The sequence below is a fragment of the Macaca thibetana genome, chromosome 7 (genome assembly GCF_024542745.1).
Source record: "Macaca thibetana thibetana isolate TM-01 chromosome 7, ASM2454274v1, whole genome shotgun sequence".
Lineage (NCBI taxonomy): Eukaryota > Metazoa > Chordata > Mammalia > Primates > Cercopithecidae > Macaca > Macaca thibetana.
The window spans coordinates 29,836,485-29,859,748 of NC_065584.1; the positions used below are offsets into that span (position 1 = coordinate 29,836,485).

The window sequence follows — 23,264 nt, forward strand, 5'->3', positions numbered from 1 at the left end:
TCATCCAGGCTGGAGTGCAGTGTGCGATGTCAGCTCACTGCAATCTCCACCTCCCAGGTTCAAGTGTTTCTCCTGCCTCAGCCTCCCAAGTAGCTGAGACTACAGGCACGCACCACCATGCCTGGCTAGTTTTTGTACTAAGGAGACAGGGTTTCACCATGTTGGCCAGGCTGGTCTCAAACTCCTGACCTCAAGCGATCTGCCCACCTTGGCCTCCCAAAGTGCTGGGATTACAAGCATGAGCCACCACACCCAGCCAAACCACGTGAATTCTTAACCAGAATTCTAATTTGGGAGGGTAGAATATATATATACATACATGCATATATATGTATATATACACACATACATGCATATATAAACATACATGCACACACATATTTGTTTACATCATATATATACACACATACCACATGTATACTAGTATTTATCAAGCACTCGTTATTGGCAGATGCTAGTCTAAGTGCTTTAAATCTATTTTCTTGTATGATCCTCATGAGATATGAGATAGACATCATTATTATCCTCATTTTACAGTTGAGCAAAATAAGGCGGAGGGTCAAATAACTTGTCCAAGACCATTCTGTAAGGATAGGGCTGGGATTCAGCCCCATGAGCCTGACTCCAGAGCCCACACTGTGAAATTGGCAGCCCACTCTGATCATAGATACACTTAGAGAAAGAATCATTTGAGGCAAATGTCTGGGGCCAAAGTAAGCTATACCCTGAGGTCTTAACAGGAAATACGCCAAGTGGCTCAGCAGCAATCCTTTATTACCAACCATTAATTGACTACAGCTCAAAACTAAGGGGCAGTATGGACTGGAAGTTAGGCAAGCTGGCTTCCAGTCCTGCCCATGCCACGAATTAGCAACTGACCTTGGATCAGTCCTTTCCCCTTCCTGGGCCTCAGGATCCTCTTTATAAAGTAAAGGAATTTTACAGGTAGAGCTTTAAGGGCTCTTCCCACTCTCACATTCCATGATTATTTGAGCCTGTAAACAATGCCCCACTTCCTATAGAGTAAGTCTCTGCTCACCAAAAACATGACACTGGGGCCAGTTGTGGTGACTCAAACCTGTAATCTTAGCGCTTTAGGAGGCCGAGGAGGGTGGATCACTTGAGGCCAGGAGTTTGAGACCAGCCTAGGCAACATAGCAAAACCCCGTCTCTACTAAAAATCCAAAAATTATCTGGGTGTGGTGGTGCACGTATGTAGTCCCAGCTACTTGGGAGGCTGAGGCAGGAGAATTGCTTGAACCCGGGAGGCGAAGGTTTCAGTGAGCTGAGATTGCATCACTGCACTCCAGCCCAGGCGATAGAGAGAGACTCCGTCTCAAAAAAAAAAAAAAAAAAAAAAAAGACACTGCTGTGGAGGGCACAGGTGAGTCAGCCGCTGTGCTGAACACTCTTTGTGTCTTCCCAGGGGCTCTCTCCACCCTTCCTTCCTGCCCTGTGCCCCAGGAGGCTGACCTGCAAGAGCTGCATCTCTGGGCTCCCTTACTCTCTGTCTTCTAGCTGGGTTTGGCCAGTGGTAGCATGAGCAGGCGATGGGAAGGCAGAAGAGAGAGAGACCTAGATGTCTGTACATATACTCACACACTCACGCACCAGCTGCTGCTGCCCTTCCTGCTGGCGTTGGGGCAGTGGCTGGGTTCCCCTCCTGTCACAGCTCCTGTCTGGATGCTTCTGCCACACCCCCAGCTCTCACTGGGCTTCAGGAACACCATTCTCACACCATGTCCCTTTAAACCTAGGGGTGGTGATGGCTTCCTGCTGCTGCTAGTCCCCGGTACCTTCCCCATTGCTTGTTGGTTCCCTTAACTGCCCATAACTCTGCTAAGTAGTCCATTCATTGAATGTTCTGTTCTGCATATAAGTCCTTGAATGTGCCATCTGTTTCCCATAGGATCCTTACTGCTACAGCCCCAGGAGGGATGGCTTTCCTCCTTGTCCTTGCTACTGTGACACTGGAAATTCCTTCGCGTGTCATGAGCCAAAACAGGAAACCTAGAGCTCCTTTAAGAGTCCTATAGGCATCCTTGCCAAGCCCTACCACTAGCAGAGGACCTAAAAATAAGCTCTTTTAGGGCAAGAGAGCGGGAGTCTCCAACACCAACGGTGTATCAGCCAGAAGTCTAGAAAAACTTTTGAGAGAGGAAAACATGGAGTCGGTCTGGGCACGGTAGCTGACAATCCCAGCATTTTCGGAGGGGATTACAAGCCTCAGCCACTGTGCCCAGACTGACTCCAGCAGGAGAACTGCTTGAGCCCAGAAGTTCAAGACCAGCCTGGGCAACATGGTGAGAGCCCATCTCATCGAAAAATAAAACAAGATTAACACAAAGACCTAGGTTTGAATTCTGACTCAGCCACACACTGACTGAGACTTACTTCACCTTAGATTCTTCGTCTGTAAATTGGGAATATTTATATCTGCCTCTCAAGCTTGCTGCAAGGATTGAATAAGACAACCTACGTGAGCATTTAGCACAGTGCCTGGCACATACTAAATAGATGCCCAGTAAGGCCGGGCGCTGTGGCTCACGCCTGTAATCCCAGCACTTTGGGAGGCCGAGGCAGGTGGATCATCTGAGGTCAGGAGTTCAAGATGCCCAGTAAATGTTAATTCCCTTCCTATTAGGCAACTGGAAAGCCATGAGAGCAATTGGATGCGGTTAAGTGGCTTCCCCAGAAATGCCATACCGCCTCCTGCAGTTTTCCAGCAGAAGAGCCAGGCACTGGTATGGCAGTGAACCAAGGCGGAAGAAAAGAACAACTCATCAGAAACCAGCCTTTTGTCAGACAAAAAAAAAAAAAAAATACTCAAACCCAACTGCAGTGAGCAATTAGGGAACAATAGCTAAATGCTTTCTATAATTAGAGAGAGAGGAACCATCACAAGTGATCCAAGTGCCTTTGTCTGCACTGACCCTCTGCACCCAAAGAAGATCTTGGCCCACGTGAGACGGAGTCTGGGGATCTTGGCATCTTTTTTAGGTTTTTTTTTTGAGAAATTAAATCTCACATCACCCTTCTGTTGCCAAGAAAGGAGATCAGGAAGCAGAGAGGACCCTCTCATCAGAAAAGAAAGGCAATTGAAGATGTGACACGTGCCAAGGGTGAATTCAATCCTGAAAGAGGAGGGGTCTTGCAATCTGCCCCGAGAGCTACTAACATGATGATGGTGCAGGGAATGGGTTGGCATCTCTGTAGGAGGAAGAGGCAAATCGTCTTTGGCATCCACCTTTTTGTCAACATCTGAGGAGAATCAAATCCTTCCTTTTTTTTTTTTTTTTTTTTAACTTTTTTTGGAGACAGAGTCTCACTCTGTCACCCAGGCTGAAAGTGCAGTGGCCTGATCTCGGCTCACTGCAACCTCCGCCTCCTGGGCTCAAGCGATTCTCCTGCCTCAGCCTTCCAAGCTGGGATTACAGGCGCCCACCACCACATCCAGCTAATTTTTGCATTTTTAGTAGAGATGGGGGGGTTCACCATGTTGGCCAGGCTGGTCTGGAACTCCTGACCTCAAGTGATCTGCCCGCCTCGGCTTCCCAAAGTGCTGGAATTACCAGTGTGAGCCACCGCGCCCAGCCAAAATCCTTACTTTTAACAATGGGTTTTCCAGACAAAAGCAAAGGAGAGGAAAGTCCCACAAACATTAATGCCAGAGAATTGCCGTCTTGGTCTTGACACCGGGAGCAAACTAGCTTCTTCGCCCCAAACCTTTATTCCTATCTGGGCTCCAGGTTCCCAAGTGGATCATCTTCTCTTTTCACTCTCCTCAATTCCTCATCACGAACTCAGCCTCTTGACACTTCTTTCCATATACCCTGCTCACCTTTCTTCTCCTCTCGGTTTCTACCATCACAAGCATTGTCAAGCTCCCCACACATTCCCAGCCTAGACTTTTCCGCAGACTTCCATCTGGTGCCCCTTCTTTCAGAATCCTCCCTTTCATAGACATTCCACAAAACACCGTCAGACGGGTTTCCCAAAATGCTACATTCACTGTGCCGTTCTCTATACTAGAATTTTCTAAACTATCGTACAAGTCCCACTGGTGGTACTCAAGATAATTTTAGGTGATGTGGTACACACTATTGGTGTCCTGCCCAGGTGTCCGGGCCAATACACCCCATCACTTGGCTGCTGAGTGTTGCCTGCTAATAGCTCACAGCTGCCCCGTTCTCCAAAAAAATTGATGAGGCTGAAGGGAGCTGCCTCACCAGGAAATGCCTAGAAGGTTACACCCTGGCTCCTACAGCCAATGATGGACAAATGCCCCGTCACCTAGAGGTAGGATGCTTTTATGGCACTATTCATGATCAAGCTCCCTGCGGGAAAAGGTTTTCCTGAAACCATATCGTTGCTTGGTTTCTTCTCTTTCACTGTCCTGTTTCCCCTACTTCCTCCTGCCAGCGCCGGTAAGTCACTAGAGCAAGAATCCCTGTTTCAGCTGGGTGCGGTGGCTCATGTCTGTAATCCTAGCACTTTGGGAGGTCAAGGCGGGCAGATCACTTGAACTCAGGAGTTGGAGACCAGGCTGGGTAACATGGCAAAACCCCATCTCTACTAAAAATACAAAAACTGAGGTGGGAGGATCACCTGAGCCTAGGGAGGTCGAGGCTGCAGTGAGCCGTGATGGTGCCACTGCACTCCAGCTGAGGGCAATGGGGTGAGACCCCATCTCAAAAAAAAAAAGAATCCCTATTTCTAACACAGGTGGTAATGGCAAGTGGGTGAACTCTTTTTAATAGGTATTTAAATAAGCACTAGAAAAATTGTAATTAGCACATCTCACTCAAGATATCAGGTATACTATTTATTAGGCTGTGATTAAATTTGCTTAGGTAAAAAACTGAAAAGAAGGTTGGTTTAAAAAAAAATAGGCCAGCGTGGTGGCTGACGCCTATAATCCTAGCACTTTGGGAGGCCAAAGTGGGTGGATTGCTTGAGGCCAGGAGTCTGAGACCAGCCTGGACAACATGGCAAAACCCCATCTCTACTAAAAATACAAAAATTAGCTGGGTGTGGTGGCACACACCAGTAATCCCAGCTACTCAGGAGGCTGAGGCAGGCGAATCACTTGAACCTGGGAGGTGGAGGTTGCAGTGAGCCAAGATCATGCCACACACTCCAGCCTGGGTGACAGGGCAAGAGTCTATCTCAAATAAATAAATAAATAAATAAATAAATAAATAAATAAATGAAGGAGATAGCCAAGCAGGAGGGACCAAGATCTGGCAAAATTCGTGAAGGTGATACCTGAATGACTAAACTTTGGAAAACATTGCCGAACTCAAATATGCTGTGAAGTAATACTCAAATAGGGTATCTTTGTCCCCCAAGGGACCTTTGACAATGTCTGGAGACATTTGTGATTGTCATGACTTGGGAGATGCTACTGGTTTCTAGTGGGCAGAGGTCAAGAGTGTTGCTGGACGTATTACAACGCACAGAACTGGCCTTCACAACAAAAAACTATCCAGCTCCAAACGTCGACAGTGTCACTGTGGAGAAACCCTGGTCAATCTATCAGGTGAAGTCCAAACCCAGACTTGCCATGAACATGACTTCCTTCCAGCTGGCCCCTCATCTATTCCATGCTGTCTGCCTCCTTGCTCCTTTGCTGGCCCTCCCCGTGCTCCCTTCCATCTACTGCACACTCCAAATCTTGCCCAGCCTTTAAGGTCAACTTTGTGACTTTCTTCTAGCCACTCTAGCACACACTGATCTTGCATTGGTCAAAGCCTTTTTTTTGTTTGTTTTTTTTTTGAGATGGAGTCTCGCTGTCTCCCAGGCTGGAATGCTGGCTCACTGCAACCTCTGCCTCCCAGGTTCAAGCGATTCTCCTGCCTCAGCCTCCCTAAGTGCTGAGATTACAGGCATGAGCCACCGTGCCCAGCCTACACTGCTGCTTTTTTAACTGTAAGTTCTTAGAGAAGGATTCTGTTGGGGTTTTGTTTGTTTATTTTTGGGTTTCTTTTTAGAAACAGAGTCTCACTGTTTCCCTGGCTGGAGTGCAGTGGCACAATCATGGCTCACTGCAGCCTTGACCTTTCAGGTTCAAGAGGTCCTCCAGCCTCAGCCTCCCAAGTAACTGGTACTACAGGACAGCATCACCACACCCAGCTAATTTTCTTTGTGTAGAGATGGAATCTCCCAATGTTGTCCAGGCTGATCTTGAACTCCTAGGCTCCAGCGATCCTCCCACCTCTGGAGTACTGATTATAGGCGTGAGTCACTGCGCCCAGCCAGTTCTGGTTGGTTGACCCCTTGGGGGCTTCCTAGGGATCATGAACTCCTCAGAATTATATGTGTTTGTTTAGATGTATCTTTCTAAGCATGGAATCATAGCAGCCAAATAAATGTTCGAAGGGGTCAATGAATAGTAAAAATCAGTCCTGTATGTCAACAACTTTCACATTCATTTATTATGCAGCTAGTACCTAGCACAGTGCTACCCACATATGAAGTTGGTTCTACGAAAACAACCCTTTGGAAGAATACATGCATGCATATGTAAATGAACACATCCAATAAGATGTTTCCTGGGAGAAAAAGAAGACAGTAAAAATCGGGAAATATTTCAGCTCCCCAATTCTCCTTCTGTACAGATTTATTTCCTTAGGAGTTTTCACATTTTTATAACTATGTATTTCATCAGACTTTTCACTCTCATAAACCAAAGTAGTTGTACTGAAGCTGAAAAACGTATTTCTTCATTTTGATTGGTATTTATATTCCAAAAGACTGTCAATTAAATCCACTTTTATTCCTCCTGTATGCTTTTGTTTCACACATTCAGAATCCAAGCAGTAGCTGTTTGTGAGGTTAAGAGAGAAAAGGAGACAGCCAGGCTTTTGTTTCTATACCTGGTGAGCTTTATTGCAGCACGATGTGCTGGCTTTCCAATCCAACCCTGGAGGCGGGTCATCCCATTTATGTCAGGGGCCCTGTTGCTTAGATAAGGAGGTAAGATGCTGAGAGGTTTTGCTTTCTCCTGCACATTTCCACTAAGGCTTTCAGGAAGATATTCTGTTTCTTCTTTTTTTTCCTTCTTTTTCCAACCTGGATTTTAGTTTTAGGAGGTACATATGCAGGTTTGTTACCTGGGTATACTGCATGACGCTGAGGTATGGGGTGGAATGATCCCATCACCCAGGTACCCAACAGTTTTTCAACCCTTGCCCCTCCCTCCTCCCCCACTCTAGTAGTCTCCCGTGGCTACCATTGTCATCCTAATGTCCATGAATATCTGATGTTTAGCTCCCACTTTTAAGTGAGAATATGTGGTATTTGGTTTTTTGTTCCTGCCCTAATTCGCTTAGGATATTCTATTTCTTGGACATTGGAGTGCTGAAAACTGTTTGTTGGGGAGAAAACTAGATCAGTTTTGAAGTCTAGGACGCCTGCAGTTCAGTCCTGTGAGAGGCAATGGAGACTAGTTGTTTTCACTCCATTGCCCCCTGCCCAGAAGGATCATTTATTGCGTATTTACTATGTTCCAGGTATTGAGCCACAGTTAAGCATCAGACTGTGTTTCAAGGATGCCTAATAAGATGATGTTCCTGCCCTACTGAGAAGCCCATAGTTCAGTAGTAGGCACATTAGTTTTTGTTGTAATTGTGAAATTAATTTAACAAGTGATGTGTAGTGTGAAGCAAAGTTAATGGGAGGCCATCATTTGGACTAGCCTCCTGCACTGGGCCCCATCAGACCAGACCAAACCAGAATGGAGTCACATGTGCTAAGTGCCACACAATGAAACTGAAACAGGCCAGTTTTCCTAAAAAACAAAACAAAATAGGAGGGTCCAGCTGGGCACGGTGGTTCACTTCTGTAATCCCAGCATTTTGGAAGGCCAAGGTTGGGGATTTGCTTGAGGTCGGGAGTTCCAGACCAGCCTGGCCAACAGGCAAGACTCCATCTCTCTTTTAAAACAAAACAAAACAAAACAGAAGATTCCAGTCAACCTGAGTCAGCATAATAAAGTAATCACCTCTGTTTTAACTCTTTAAGGAAAGTAACTTGAAAACAACCAATCTACATTTTGTTCTCTGTTTTTGCTTTCTCTTTTTTTTTTTTTTTTTGTTTGAGACAGGGTCTCACTCTGTCACCCAGCCAGGAGTGCATTGGCACAATGTCAGCTCACTGCAACTTCCATCTCCCAGGTTCAGGCAGTTCTCCTGCCTCAGCCTCCTGAGTAGCTGGGACTACAGGCGTGCACCATCATGCCCAGCTAATTTTTGTATTTTGGTAGAGATGGGGTTTCGCCATGTTGGTCAGGTTGGTCTCGAACTCCTGAACTCAAGAGATGTGCCCGCCCTGGCCTCCCAGAGTGCGGGGATTACAGGTGTGAGCCACCATGCCCAGCCCGTTTTTGCTTTCTTCAGCCCTTTTCTACCTATGAAGCCAGACTCCCCTGCTCAGCTCATCAGAACACTCATTCTATTTTCTAGAATGAGGTATTGGCTGATTCTAGAATTGCAAATAAAAACCAATTAAGATCTTTAAACTAAATTTGTTGTAATTTTGTCTTTTAACGGTAGACATGTGTGTAAAGTAATGTTAGGAGTGGGGGTGAGCCCCTCTGTTCCTGTTACAATAAAGCACAATGGAAGGCGGTGGCTCATACCTGTAATACCAGCACTTTGGGAGGCCAAGGTGGGAGGATCACTTGAGCCTGGGAGATGGAGGCTATCGTGAGCTGTGATCATGCCACTGCGCTACACAGTCTGGGCAACAGAGCCTTGTCTCAAAAATAAATAATTAATTTTTAAAATAAAAATGAAAAATACAATGAAGCACAATGAAACTCAGGATTCAGCAGCTGGGTTCCAGTGTGGACTCTCCCACTTGCTAGAGGAGAACCCCAGGCGAGTCCCTGATGGTGTCTGCTGCAAAAGGAGCAATTGCAATTCCTTTTAGAAGTCTAGAAGAATATACACCAACTTAAAATGAACATTGTCTCTGAGTGGTAGGATTACAGATTTTTTTTTATTTTCTTTTGCCTGCTTCTTTTTTTTTTTTTTTTTTTTTTTTTTTTTTTTTTTTTTGAGACGGAGTCTCGCTCTGTCGGCCAGGCTGGAGTGCAGTGGCCGGATCTCAGTTCACTGCAAGCTCCGCCCCCCAGGTTTACGCCGTTCTCCTGCCTCAGCCTCCCGAGTAGCTGGGACTACAGGCGCCCGCCACCTCGCCGGGCTAGTTTTTTGTATTTTTTAGTAGAGACGGGGTTTCACCGTGTTAGCCAGGATGTTCTCGATCTCCTGACCTCGTGATCCGCCCGTCTCGGCCTCCCAAAGTGCTGGGATTACAGGCTTGAGCCACCGCGCCCGGCCGCCTGCTTCTATTTTTAAAGTTTTCCATGGAAGAACAAAATCCTTTGAAATCAGAAAAAGAGAATGACTAATTTTTTTTTTCCTTTGAGACAGAGTATCACTCTGTCGCCCAGGCTGGAGGGCAGTGGCGAGATCTCAGCTCACTGCAACCTCTGCCTCGCGGGTTCAAGCAATTCTCCTGCCTCAACCTCCCAAGTAGCTAGGATTAAAGGCACACGCCACCACACCCAGCTCATTCTTGTATTTTTCATAAAGACAGGGTTTTGCCATGTTGGCCAGGCTGGTCTCAAACTCCTGACCTCAAGTGATCCACCCTCCGGAGCCTCTGAATATGCTGGGATTACAGGCGTGAGCCACTGGGCCCGGCCGATAATCACTAAATTTTTAAAACATGGCTTAATTCTCAGAAATATACTGCAAGATACACTCTTTCTTTTTCTTTTTTCTTTTTCTTTTTTTTTTTTTAATATATTTTTAATAGAGATTTCTCCATGTTGGCCAGGCTGGTCTAAACTCCTAGCCTCAAGTAATCCACCCGCCTCAGTCTCCCAAAGAGCCAGGATTACAGGCAGGAGCCACCACGCCCAGCCAAGGATACACTCTTTTAAAGCATTTTCCCTCCTCTTCCCCTATTCACTCTCTCTCTTTCTATCAGTCTATCTGGCAATGTTCTTCAAAGGTTAGTTCTTAGGACTACCTACCTCAATATCATCTGGAATGCTTACTAAAATTCAAATTCCAAGCCCTACACCCAGATTCAAGTTGTCCGGAGTAGGACCCAGAAATCTGTTTTTTGTTTGTTTGTTTGTTTGTTTGAGACAGGGTTGCTCTGTCGTCCAGGCTGGAGTGCGGTGGTACCATCACAGCTCACCTAAGCCTCAACCCCCATCCTCAAGTGATCCTCCTACCTCAGTTTCCCAAGTAGCTGGGACCACAGGGGTGTGCGACCTAGCTAATTTTGTTTATTTTTTGTAAAGATGGGGTCTCCCTGTGTTGTCCAGGCTGGTCTTGAACTCCTGATCTCAGGTGATCCTCCTGCCTTGGCCTCCCAAAGTGCTGGGATTACAGGCATGAGTCACCATTGCCCGGCCCAGAAACCTGTATTTTAATATGCTCCGTAAATGATTCTTTTCTGCACCATAAGCCCTGAGCAAATGAAGCATTCTATTTACACTAATTTTCCAGATAGCTAAGTCTTCCACATATGAAACTTCAAAAAATGTTTGACACATACCTCTAAAATAAGTTTGCTAAATAGAGTTTAAGATTTTCTTGGGGACTAGGGCTCACATCCATGTGATGGTATGCTATGATATTAAGATGCAGTCATTCCTTCAGGGCCTGTTAAGTTGTGAGACTATCTCCCCCTCACTAATGGGGTCCTGGGCTGCAGCACCTTCATAGCTCTATCAGTTTTGTACTGTTATTCATTACCTAGTATCTGTTATTTCTTACTTTTAAAAATCATTCACTTACCACCTTATAGCATGCAAATTGCCCCACTAAAAGAAACCAGGGCCTCTTACAGAAATGAGTCATTCCAGATCTGGGGATGGAAATGTACAACATGATCTTGGAATACCTCTTTTTTTTTTTTTTTTTTTGAGACAGAGTTTCGCTCTTGTTGGCCAGGCTGCAGTGCAATAGTGCAATCTCAGCTTACTGCCACCTCTGCCTCCTGGGTTCAAGCAATTCTCCTGCCTCAGCCTCCTGAGTAGCTGGGATTACAGCCACCCACCACCATGCCCAGCTAATTTTTTGTATTTTTAGCAGGGACGGGGTTTCACCATGTTGGCCGGGCTGGTCTCGAACTCCTGACCTCAGGTGATCCACAAACCTCGGCCTCCCAAATTGCTGGGATTACAGGCATGAGTCAATGCACACAGACTGGAATACATTTTATACCAGAAAGCAGGGAAGCCATCAAAGACTACTGGGGTTGGTTAAAAAAGGACTCAGAAGCTAACATGGAGAACCTCCTACTTGCTAAAAGGAGGGTAATTTGAGCATCAATAGGCTAAAAACATCAATGGATGAAAGTATATTAAGTGTATTTGACTCTGTGAGTTTATAATGTTACTAAAAAAAATTTTATCAGTCACCACTGAAGCATACTAGGAAAGCACCTAATTATTTTTAAAAACTGGTCATTAAAGAGAAAGAATCAGGTATTTATTTTCTCTTCCCTTTGTGATCTGTTCCAAAGGGTACCTAAATAGTTGAAGGAAAAGTTCTCTTGGAATATGAAGTATTCTAACTACTAAATGGAAAAGAAATGGTAGAATGAGAACATCGCCGATTTGCAATCCGTAATGATTTATGGGTGTGGCAATGATCATAAACAGTTGTTAACATCACAAGAAAGACCATCAGACAGTGGATCCTTCAGATAGCAGTAAACACCACCCCCGAGAAGTTTCTTCGTCTCTTCTCCCACTGTACTGCACAGACAAAATAAAAAACTCCGAGTCTAACCAAGCCTCTAGGTCCAATGAAGAATTTACAGGAAATAGACGAGGGACATGCTAAACAACATCATGAGCTGCAATAACAAAACCAAGGCTATGGCAAACTCACAGGCAAATGACCCGATTTCTTCAACAAAATATTACATGAAAAAAAAGAGATGGAGGGAGAGCCTGTAAGTAAAAGAGATAAAATATATAAAACACATAAAAACACAGGGCAATGTGAATATTATTTGAATATTTGATGATATTAAAGAATTAACTATTTTAAATTTAGGTATGATCGTGGTACTGTGGTTGTGGTTTTAAAAAAAGGAGTCCTTGGCCAGGTGCAGTGGCTCATGCTTGTAATCCTAACATGGTGGGAGGTCGAGGCAGGAGGACTGCTTGAGCTCAGGAGTTTGAGACCAGCCTGGGCAACATAGCAAGATCCTATCTCAACAAAAAATTAAAAATTAGCCAGACGTGGTGGCACGACCCTGTAGTCCCAGCTACTTGAGAGGCCAAAGCAGGAGGATTACTTGAGCCCAGGAGCTCAAGGCTACGGTGAGCTATGATCGCACCACTCCATTCTACCCTAAGCAACAGAGTGAAACCTGTCTCAAAAAAATAAATAAATAAAAAGGAGCCTTTACTGGTTAGAGAAACGTGCCAAAATATTTACAAATGAAATATGATGTTTGATATTTGCTTTAAAATAATGTGAGGGAGAAGGAATATGACAGGCAAGTCTGGCTTTGTGTTGACAATAATTAAAGCTGGGGCAAGTTCATCTCATTTTTCTGTTTTCTCTACCTTTGAAAATGTTTGAATTTTCTTTCCTTCTTTCTTTTTATCTTTTTTTTTTTTTTTTTTTTTTTTTTGAGAGTGTCTTGCTCTTTTGCCCAGGCTGGAGTGCTGTAGTGCAATCACAGCTCACAGCAGCCTTGACCTCCCAGGCTCAAGTGATCCTCCCACCTCAGCCTCCCAAGTAGCTGGAACTACAAGCATGGGCCACCACATCTGTCTATAACTTTTTTTATTTTTTGTTTTCTTTGTCTTTTAAAATTTCTTTTTCTTTTTTTGTAGAGACAGAGTCTTCCTCTGTTCCTCAGGCTGGTCTTGAACTCCTGGGCTCAAGCAATCCTCCCACTGTGGCCTCTGATATGGTTAGGCTTTGTGTCCCCAGCCAAATCTCACCTTGAATTGTAATCCCCATAGTCCCCACACTCTCCATGTGTCAAGGGAGAAACCAGGTGAAAGTATTTGAATCATGGGGCTCAACAGACAAACAAAGAAAAAATTAGCCAGGCATGGTGGAGTGCACCTGTAGTTCCAGCTACTTAGGAGGCTGAGGTAGGAGGTGGGAGGGTCGCTTGAGCCCAAGCAGTCAAGGCTGCAGTTAGCTGTGATCACACCACTGCACTCTAGCCTGGGTGACAGAGCAAGACCATGCCTCAAAAAAACAAAAACAAAAACAAAAACAAAAAACAAAAATAAAACTTCCTGAAGAGTAAGGTTTTTGGGAAAAGAGGAATTCCACCTCACTACTGGTAGGAACAGAAGTGGATGTAGCCTTTCTGGAGAGCAGTTTGGTAGTACTAAACACCTGCAAATGTTTATATTCTTTTTAATAAGTAATTCTACTTTTATTTTTTATTTATTTTTTTTTTTGAGACGGAGTCTCGCTGTGTTGCCCAGGCTGGAGTGCAGTGGCCCACTGCAAGCTCCGCCTCCCGGGTTCACGCCATTCTCCCGCCTCAGCCTCCGAGTAGCTGGGACTACAGGCGCCCGCCACCACGCCCGGCTAGTTTTTTGTATTTTTAGTAGAGACGGGGTTTCACCATGTTAGCCAGGATGGTCTCGATCTCCTGACCTCGTGATCCACCCGCCTCGGCCTCCCAAAGTGCTGGGATTACAGGCTTGAGCCACCGCGCCCGGCCAGTAATTCTACTTTTAAAAGATTTTCAAGAATGTGTATAGCAACAAATTTTTAGTGAAAATAGAGCACTGATTAAGTAAATGTTAGAAACTAAAATACCATTGCAAACATTAATAATAATATTTTAGAATGTTTAATGACTAGAAAAAATATTATTTTTTTTTTTTTTGAGACGTAGTCTCGCTCAGTCTCCCAGGCTGGAGTGCAGTGACCGGATCTCGGCTCACTGCAAGCAAGCTCCGCCTCCCGGGTTTATGCCATTCTCCTGCCTCAGCCTCCGGAGTAGCTGGGACTACAGGCGCCCGCCACCTCGCCCGGCTAGTTTTTTGTATTTTTTTAGTTAAAGATGGGGTTTCACCGTGTTAGCCAGGATGGTCTCGATCTCCTGACCCCGTGATCCCCCCGTCTCGGCCTCCCAAAGTGCTGGGAAAAAAAATATTATCTTAAGAAAGCAGGCCAGGCACAGTGACTCACACCTGTAATCTCAGCACTTTGGGAGGCCAAAGTTAGCAGATCACTTGAGGTCAGGAGTTCGAGACCAGCCTGGCCAACATTGTGAAACCTTGTTTCCACCAAAAATACAAAAATTAGCCAAGTGTGGCGGTGGGCACCTATAATCCCAGCTTCTTGGGAGGCTGAGGCAGGAGAATCGCTTGAACCTAGGAGGTGGAGGCTGCAGTGAGCCAAGATTGAGCCACTGCACTCCAACCTGGGCAAGAGAAACTCCATCTCAAAAAAAAAAAAAAAAAAAAAAAAAGCAGATTACAAAACAATATTCCCAGCTGGATTTCTATTGTACATATTATTTAAAAGGCTCAAAGGATATACTATAAAATGATAATAGTGATTATCCCTGCAGAGTAGGATTATGGATAATTTAAATTTTCTTCTTGTACTTTTCTGAAAATTCCAAGTGTCAATCGAAAACTTGTAGAACATTTTATTTATGAAAAAATTCAGACTGCATGTGGTGGCTCATGCCTGTAATCCCAGCACTTTGGGGGGCTGTATTACTCCGATTTCATGCTGCTATCAGCAACTGCCTGAGTTGTTGTTATAAATTACTGGGTAATTTATAAAGGAAAGAGGTTTCATTGACTTGAAGTTCGGGATGGCTGGGGTGGCCTCAGGAAACTTACAATCATGGCAGAAGGCAAAGGGGAAGCCAGGCACCTTCTTCATAAGGTGGCAGGAAGGAGAAGTGCCAAGTGAAGGCGGAAGAGCCCTTTATAAAACCATCAGATCTTGTGAGAACTCACTCACTATCATGAGAACAGCAATGGAAGAAACGCTGTTTATAGAGATAGGGTCTCACTATGTTGACTAGGCTAGTCTTGAACTCCTGGGTTCAAACAAACCTCCTGCCTCAGTCTCCCAAAGTGCTGGGATTAAAGGCATGACCCACAATGCCTGTCTTGGAAGTTTTTGTTTTTGTCTTTGTTATTGTTTTTTTGAAACCACTCCCGGGCCGGAGTGCAGTGGCACTATCTTAGCTCATTGCAACCACCGCCTCCTGGGTTCAAGTGATTCTAGTGATTCAGCCTCCCAAGTAGCTGGGATTGCAGGCGTGTGCCACCACAACTGGCTAATTTTTTATTTTTAGTACAGAGGGAGTTTCACCATGTTGGCCAGGCTGGTCTCAAACTTCTGACCTCAGGTGATCCACCCGCCTTGGCCTCCCAAGGTGTTGAGATTACAGGCACGAGCCACCACACCCGGCCTCCTGGAAGTTTTATGTTTGCTCTGTTTAATAATAAGGTAAGGCCAGGCACGGCGGCTCACACCTGTAATCCCAGCACTTTGGGAGGCCAAGGCGGGTGGATCACGAGGTCAGGAGATCGAGACCATCTTGGCTAACAGGGTGAAACCCCATCTCTACTAAAAATACAAAAAATTAGCCGGGCGTGGTGGTGGGCACCTGTAGTCCCAGCTACTTGGGAGACTGAGGCAGGAAAAGGTCGTGAACCTGGGAGGCAGAGCTGGCAGTGAGCCAAGATCGTGCCACTGCACTCCAGCTTGGGTGACAGAGCGAGACTCCATCTCAAATAATAATAATAAAAAGAAGAAGAAGAAGAAGTTAAAAGACCAATTGATAAGTGTGCTGGAGCCAGTCAAGGCTACCTTTGAATTCCGTTAACTGTGTGATACTGGGAGAGTTACTTAAGATCTGCAGACCTGTTTCCTCATCTCTAAAAAGAGTAACACTGGGAGATCATGGCCATTGAATAAGATCATTAATATAATGATATATTATCTGTAAATGCCTTAGCACAGGGACTGGCTTTGTAATTGTTATCTATAATTATCAACAACATCATTATATTATTATATCATCCCGTAGAATAAAATTCATAGTTTTGTGACAGTTATTTTCCTTTTCATGAAGAGGACTTTTTACTTGCTTCTGCAGCCCAGCCAGTATTTAAGATAGCTTATGGATAAGTTAGGATGCTTTCAGAGGTCGCAAATAACAGAAACCCGAAGTTAAACTGATATAGCTGCAGCACTTAGGAAGTAAGAGGGACTCAGACATTCTCTGACTCTGTTCTTAGTGATTCTCTTGGCTCTGCCCTTCTGAGTGTTGTTTTCTTTTTCTTTTTCTTTTCTTTCTTTCTTTTTTTTTTTTTTTTTTGAGACGGAATTTCACTCTTGTTGCCTAGGCTGGAGTGCAATGGCAAAATCTCAGCTCACTGCAACCTCCACCTCCCGGATTCAAGTGATTCTCCTGCCTCAGCCTCCCGAGTAGCTGGAATTACAGGCACCCACCACCACGCCCAGCTAATTTTTTGTATTTTTAGTAGAAACAGGATTTCACTATGTTGGCGAGGCTGGTCTCGAACTCCTGACCTCGTGATCTGCCCTCCTCGGCCTCCCAAAGTGCTGGGATTACAGGCGTGAGCCACCGCTCCTGCCTTTATGTGTGTGTGTGTGTGTGTGTGTGTGTGTGTGTGTGAGATGGAGTTTCACTCTTGTCACCCAGGCTGGAGTGCAATGGCCCGATCTCGGCTCACTGCAACCTCTGCCTCCCAGGTTCAAGTAATTCTCCTGCCTCAGCCTCCCAAGTGGCTGGGATTACAGGCGTTAGCCACTATGCCCGGCTAATTTTTGTATTTTTAGTAGAGACAGGGTTTCACCGTGTTTGTCAGGCTGGTCTCGAACTCCTGACCTCAGGCGATCCGCCTGCTTCAGCCTCCCAAAGTGCAGGGATTACAGGCATGAGCCCCTGCACCCAGCCGTGAGTGTTGTTTTCAACCCTACACTAATGTGCCTAGAATAAGGCAGCTGTTGACAGCACCTAAATTTACATGCTTTTCATTCATGTCCAGGTGGAAAAAGAAATCTTGAGATTTCTACTGATTGGGAAAATGGTTTTGTTCCGTTTTAGCTTTTTCTTTGTTTCTTTGTTTGTTTCTTCATTTGTTTTTGGTGGAACTTAATTAGCTGATTCTAAAAAGGATCAGGACAAAACACTATTGAATAAGGAGAACAAGGTGGGAGGACTTACTGTAACAGGAACAAAAGAAAGAGCCCTCAAACATACCAATACATGACGTTTGCTGCCTAACACTTGCTACTTGACAGAGGTGGTCTGCAGATGAGTGAGGAAAGAACAGGCTTTTTAATAAATGGTGCTGATAAAATTGAGCATCTATGTAGAAAAAATTGAAATTGCACTCAGTCCTATATCAGATCATGCACAATATTCAATTCCAGGTGGAAATGACCTAAGTGGAAAGGAAAAACTGTAAAGCTTTTACAAGGTAAGACCTCAGGACAGGGAAGAATTTCTTAAACAAGACACAAAGAGCACTAACTACATTGGAAAAGATTCATAAATTTGCTTACTTCTGAATTAAATTTTTTTGTTCATCCAAAGATACCACTGGGGCCGGGCACGATGGCTCACACCTGTAATCCCATCACTTTGGGAGGCCAAGATGGGTGGATCGTTTGAGGTCTGGAGTTCGAGACCAGCCTAGCTGACATGGTGAAACCCCATCTCTACTAAAAATACAAAAAATTTGTCAGGCATGGTGGCAGGCACCTGGAATCCCAGTTACTCGAGAGGCTGAGGCAGGAGAATCACTTGAACATGGGAGGCAGAGGTTGCAGTGAACTGAGATAGCACCATTGCACTCCAGCCTGGACAACAAAAGCAAAACTCCATCTCAAAAATAAACAAAAACAAAAGATACCACTGGTAGAGTAGAAAGTCAAGCAGAGTAGTGAAAGATATTGAAATAGATAAAGAACAACTCAGTACCTAAACAATGTGAAGAATTCTCACAACGCAACAAGAAAAAGACATATAACTCAGTAGTAAATGGACAAGAGGCTTGAACAGGAATGTCACAAGAAGGAAATCAAAGGTGCTCCTCCTTATCAGTAACCAGAAAAATGCAAATTAAAATTGATGCTGTCATTACATACCAGGGTAAAAGTTTGAAAGATGAGCATATCAAGTATTGGAGAGGTTCTTACTGGAGGTGGGAATGTAAACGGAATCATCCACTTTGGAAAATGGTTTGGCATATCTGTAAATATGCAGGTAAACATACCCTGTGCTTCAGCAATCCACTCCTAAGTGTGTACCCTAGAGAACGTGATGCACACATATTCCAAGCAGCATTATGCATTTGTAACCTCAAATTGGAAACAGCTCAATGTTCATCAAGGGCAGAACAGATAAAGCCTTGGACAGGTTAACCATTCTCAACTCTAATAAAAATAAATGAATAATAATAATATTAATAGCTAACACTTACATAGGGCACTTACTATGTGCTAAATACTATGCTGGGGTTTAATATATGACTATTAATATGTATAACATATTAATGTATAAATAATTATTACAAATACTAACACAGGATTTACTCTGTGCTAGGTACTGTTCTAAACATCGTTCATGTCTGTGGTCATTTTAGCTTTACTCTTAACCTATGAGGAAAGGACTGTTATTATCCCCATTTTTCAACTGAGGAAATTGAGGTCAAGAAATTAACTAGCCGGGCACGTTGGCTTACGCCTGTAATACCAGTACTTTGGGAGGCGGAGGTGGGCAGATCACCTGAGGTCAGGAATTCGAGACCAGCCTGCCCAACCTGGTGAAACCCCATCTCTACTAAAAATACAAAAATGAACCAGGCTCAGTGGCAGGTGCCTGTAATCCCAGCTTACTCTGGAGGCTGAGGCAGGAGAATCGCTTGAACCCAGGAGGCGAAGGTTGCAGTGAGCTGAGTTGTGCCACTGCACTCCAGCCTGGGCAACAGAACAAGACTCTGTCTCGGGGAGAAAAAAAAAAGAAGTTAACTAGGCCATGAGGCCAGGCGCAATGGTTCACACTTGTAATCCCAGCACTTTAGGAAGCCAAAGTGGGAGAATCGCTTGAGCCCAGGAGTTCAAGACCAGCCTGGGCAACATAGTGAGACTCCATCTCTACTGGAAAAAAAAAAAAAAAAACCCTAGTGATATGGTTTGGCTGTGTCCTCACCCAAATCTCATCTTGAATTGTAGCTCCCATAATTCCCACATGTCATGAGAGGGACCAGGTGGGAGGTAATTGAATCATGGGGGCGGGTCTTTCCTGTGCTCTTCTCATGATGGTAAATAAGTTTCACAAGCACTGATGGTTTTATAAAGGGGAATCCCCCGGACACACTACCTTGCCTGCCGCCATGTAAGACGTGACTTTGTGCCTCATTCGCCTTCCACCATGATTGTGAGGTCTCGCCAGCCATGTGGAACTGTGAGTCCATTAAACCACTTTCCTTTATAAATGAACCAGTCTCAGATATGTCTTTATTAGCAGCATGAGAACAGACTAATACACCTAGCTGGGCATGGTGGTACGTGCCTGTGGTCCCAGTTATCTAGGAGGCTGAGGTGGGAGGATCACTTGAGCCCACGAAATCGAGGCTGCAGTGAGTCATGATGGTGTCACTGAACTTTAGCCTGGGTGACACAGTGAGACCCTGTCTCTGAAAAAAAAAAAAGAAAAAAAAATTTTTTTTGGCCAGGCACTGTGGCTCATTCCTGTAATCCCAGCCCTTTGGGAGGCTGAGGCAGGCAGATCACTTGAGGACCGGAGTTCGAGACCAGCCTGGCCAACATGGTGAAACCCTGTCTCTATTAAAAACACAAAAATTAGCCGGGCATCAGGGTACACGCCTGTAATCCCAGCTACTCAGGAGGCTAAGGCATGAGAACCTCTTGAACCCAGGAGGCAGAGGTTGCAGTGAGCCAAGATCATACCATGCTGCTCCAGCCTGGCAACAGAGTGAGACTCTGTCTCAAATAATAATAATAATAATAATTTTATAAATAAATTAATTAACACACTATTAAACATTTTAAAGAAATTAAGTAAAGAGAGGCTCATGAATTTTTGTTGTTGTTTAGATAGGGTCCCGCTCTGTTGCCTGGGCTGGAGTACAGTGGTGCGATCTCAATTCACTGCAGCCTCTGCCTCCCAGGTTCAAGCAATTCTCCCACCTCAGCCTCCCGAGTAGCTGGGATTACAGGCATAACACCACACATGGCTGAATATTTTTTTAAAATAGAGGAGAAAGAGGGAAAAGTCCATGGTGATTCCTGGTTATCTTAGGGGTAGTCGGAGGAAACCTGGAACAGATAGATATATTTTTAAAAAACAGATTTTTTTTTTTTTTTTTTTTTTGAGACAGAGTTTTGCTCTTGTTGCTCAGGCTGGAGTGCAATGGCACGATATTGGCTCACTGCAACCTCCGCCTCCCGGGTTCAAGCAATTCTCCTGCCTTAGCCTCCCAAGTAGCTGGGATTACAGGCATGTGCCACCACGCCTGGCTAATTTTGCATTTTTAGTAGAGACAGGGTTTCTCCATGTTGACCAGGCTGGTCTCAAACTCCTGACCTCAGGTGATCTGTCTGCTTTGGCCTCCCAAAGTGCTGGGATTACAGGCATGAGCCACTGCGCCTGGCCAAAAAGCAGATGTATTAAGATATAATTCACATACCATAAAATTCACCCTTTCAATGTGTAAAATTCAGTGGTTTTTATGATTATTCACAGAGTTGTACAACCATCACCATTATATAATTTAAGAACCTTTCAATACTCCAAAAAGAAACTCCCATCCACTCACTGTTGGTTCACTTTCTCAGTCCCTGCTTCCTGCCCCACCTCACCGGCCCTATCCCCAGGCAACTGCTAATCTGCATTCTGATGGTTATGCCTATTGTGAACAATTCAAATAATGGAATTATATAATATCTGGTCTTTGTGACTGGCTTCCTTCACTTAGCATTATGTTTTCAAGGTTCATGTAAGCTGTATCCCATATCAGTACTTCATTTCTTCTTATTGCCAAGTAATATTTCAATGTATGGATACACCACCTTTTGTTTATCCATTCATCAATGTGTGGTACATTTGAGTTGCTTCCACATTTCAGCTATAATGAATAATGCTGCTGTGAGTATTTTTGTATAAGTTTTTGTATGAACATATGTTTTCATTTCTCTTGATAATATTAAGAGTAGAGGCTGGGAGCAGTGGCTCACATCTATAATCCCCCTCAGTACTTTGGGAGGTGGAGTTTGAAAGATTGCTTGAGTCCAAGAGTTTGAGACCAGTCCAGGAAACATAGGGAGATCCCATCTTTACCAAAAATTTACCAAAAATTAAAAAAAAAAAAAAAAAAAAAGCCAGGCATGGGGGTGTGGGCCAACTACTCGGAAGGCCAAGGTGGGAGGATGGCTCCAGCCCAGGAGGTTGAGGCAGCAACGAGCTGTGATTGCATCACTGCACTCCAGCCTAGGTGACAAGAGTTAGACCCTGTCTGGAAAAAAAAAAAAAAAAAGAATGGAATTGCTTGGTCATATGGTATATTAAGAAAAGAGGTTTAACTGACTCACAGTTCTGCAGGTTTAACAGGAAGCATGACTGGGAGGCTTCAGGAAACTTACAATCATGGCAGAAGGCAAAGGGGAAGCAAAGCACCTCTTCACGTTGTGGCAGAAGAAAGAGGGAGCAAAGGCGGAAGTGCCACACACTTTTAAACCATCAGATCTCACTCACTATCACAGGACATCAGAACTCACCATCATAGAACAGCAACGGGGAAATCCACCCCCGTCATCAAATCACCTCCCGCCAGGTCCCTCCCCCACCATTGGGAATTACAATTCAACATGAGATTTGGGTGGGGACACAGAGCCAACCCATATCATATTACGGTAACTCTCTGTTTAAAGTTTTGAGGACCTGTCAAACTGTTTTCCAAAGTGGCTGCACCATTTTACGTTCCCACCTACAATGTACAAGCATTCCAATTTCTCTACATCCTCACTAACTCTTGTTATTGTCTATTTGGTTATAGCTGTCCTAGTGGGTAAGAAGTGGTATCTCATGGTTTGGAGCAGAGTTCATGACTGTAGATTGGATTTCTACCTTGAACTCCACAAATAAAGTCCCTTTCATCCTCAACCTTCACCCAGCCTCTGCCAAGTCTCTCACATCCCGGGTGGGAATGGGCTTCTGTCTGTGAGCAAGGATAGGCTTAAGTCAGTTCCACCTGTCAGACCCAGGCCTGCTCTTTCCCCTGTGGGATATCCTCCAAAAAAATCAGGGTGGGGGTCTTAGAATCTACCCACTATGAAGGAAATTATTTTTCCTATGAACTCAGCCTGGCCCTGCCCATTTAGACAGGTTTCTATCCTTGTGTTGGAAGGAACTAGACTCATTCTCCCTCAACTTTTCTGGATTCCCTCCAGAGAAACACTCTCACCTATGGCGGCTTCTCTTTATTGCCCTGGGAGGAATTTTTAATTGGTCTTTGTTATAAACAGGCATTTAAGGGTGGTTCATTTTGTACATGGGCTGTAAATTCCACCTGCCACACTGACTCTGACTTCTATTTTAAAACTAACATATTCTCAGCTCTTCATCTGAAGGAATAGCCCTGTATTATCGTTGGTACATAACTGGGTGATGGGTGTAAAAAGTCCTACTTTAGGAGCCTGTGTTGATGGCATTTTGAGGGGTGATCCCCAAGGTACATGTATGTCTGGTGAGCCAAGAAGAGCCTAGAGATGTGAGTGCCGCTAATATATGGAGGCTTGGCCATCGACTGGGTTCAGTTATCTTTCCTCTGCCAGTGATGAGATTGCCAGAGACACCATCCCCCTTGAGAAGGGGTCTGGGTAGGAAGTTCAAGGTCAGGTGAATAGATCAAAATCTCCCAACTTATTTTATATTTTATTTTATTTTTTTGAGACAGAGTCTCACTCTGTCACCCAGGCTGGAGTACAGTGGTACGATCTCAGCTCACTGCAACCTCCACCTCCTGGGTTCAAGCAATTCTCCTGCCTCAGCCTCCCATGTAGCTGGGATTACAGGTGCCGCCCCCATGCCCAGCTAATTTTTGTAGTTTTAGCAGAGACGGGGTTTCACCATGTTGCCCACGCTGGTCTCGAACTACTGATCTCAAGTGATCCACTTGCCTCGGCCTCCCAAAGTTCTGGGATTAGAGGTGTGAGCCACCATGCCCG

At 44.7% G+C, this 23,264-nt stretch overlaps 2 protein-coding genes across 2 annotated transcripts in view; both read left to right on the forward strand.

The window, feature by feature from the left end:
• The window catches only part of SNW1 (SNW domain containing 1), a 1,184,582-nt gene that overhangs the window by 1,107,707 nt on the left and 53,611 nt on the right, over positions 1-23,264 (forward strand). The gene's annotated exons all lie outside the window — the stretch shown is intronic.
• ALKBH1 (alkB homolog 1, histone H2A dioxygenase) overlaps positions 1-23,264 on the forward strand; it is a 187,471-nt gene that overhangs the window by 68,962 nt on the left and 95,245 nt on the right. The gene's annotated exons all lie outside the window — the stretch shown is intronic.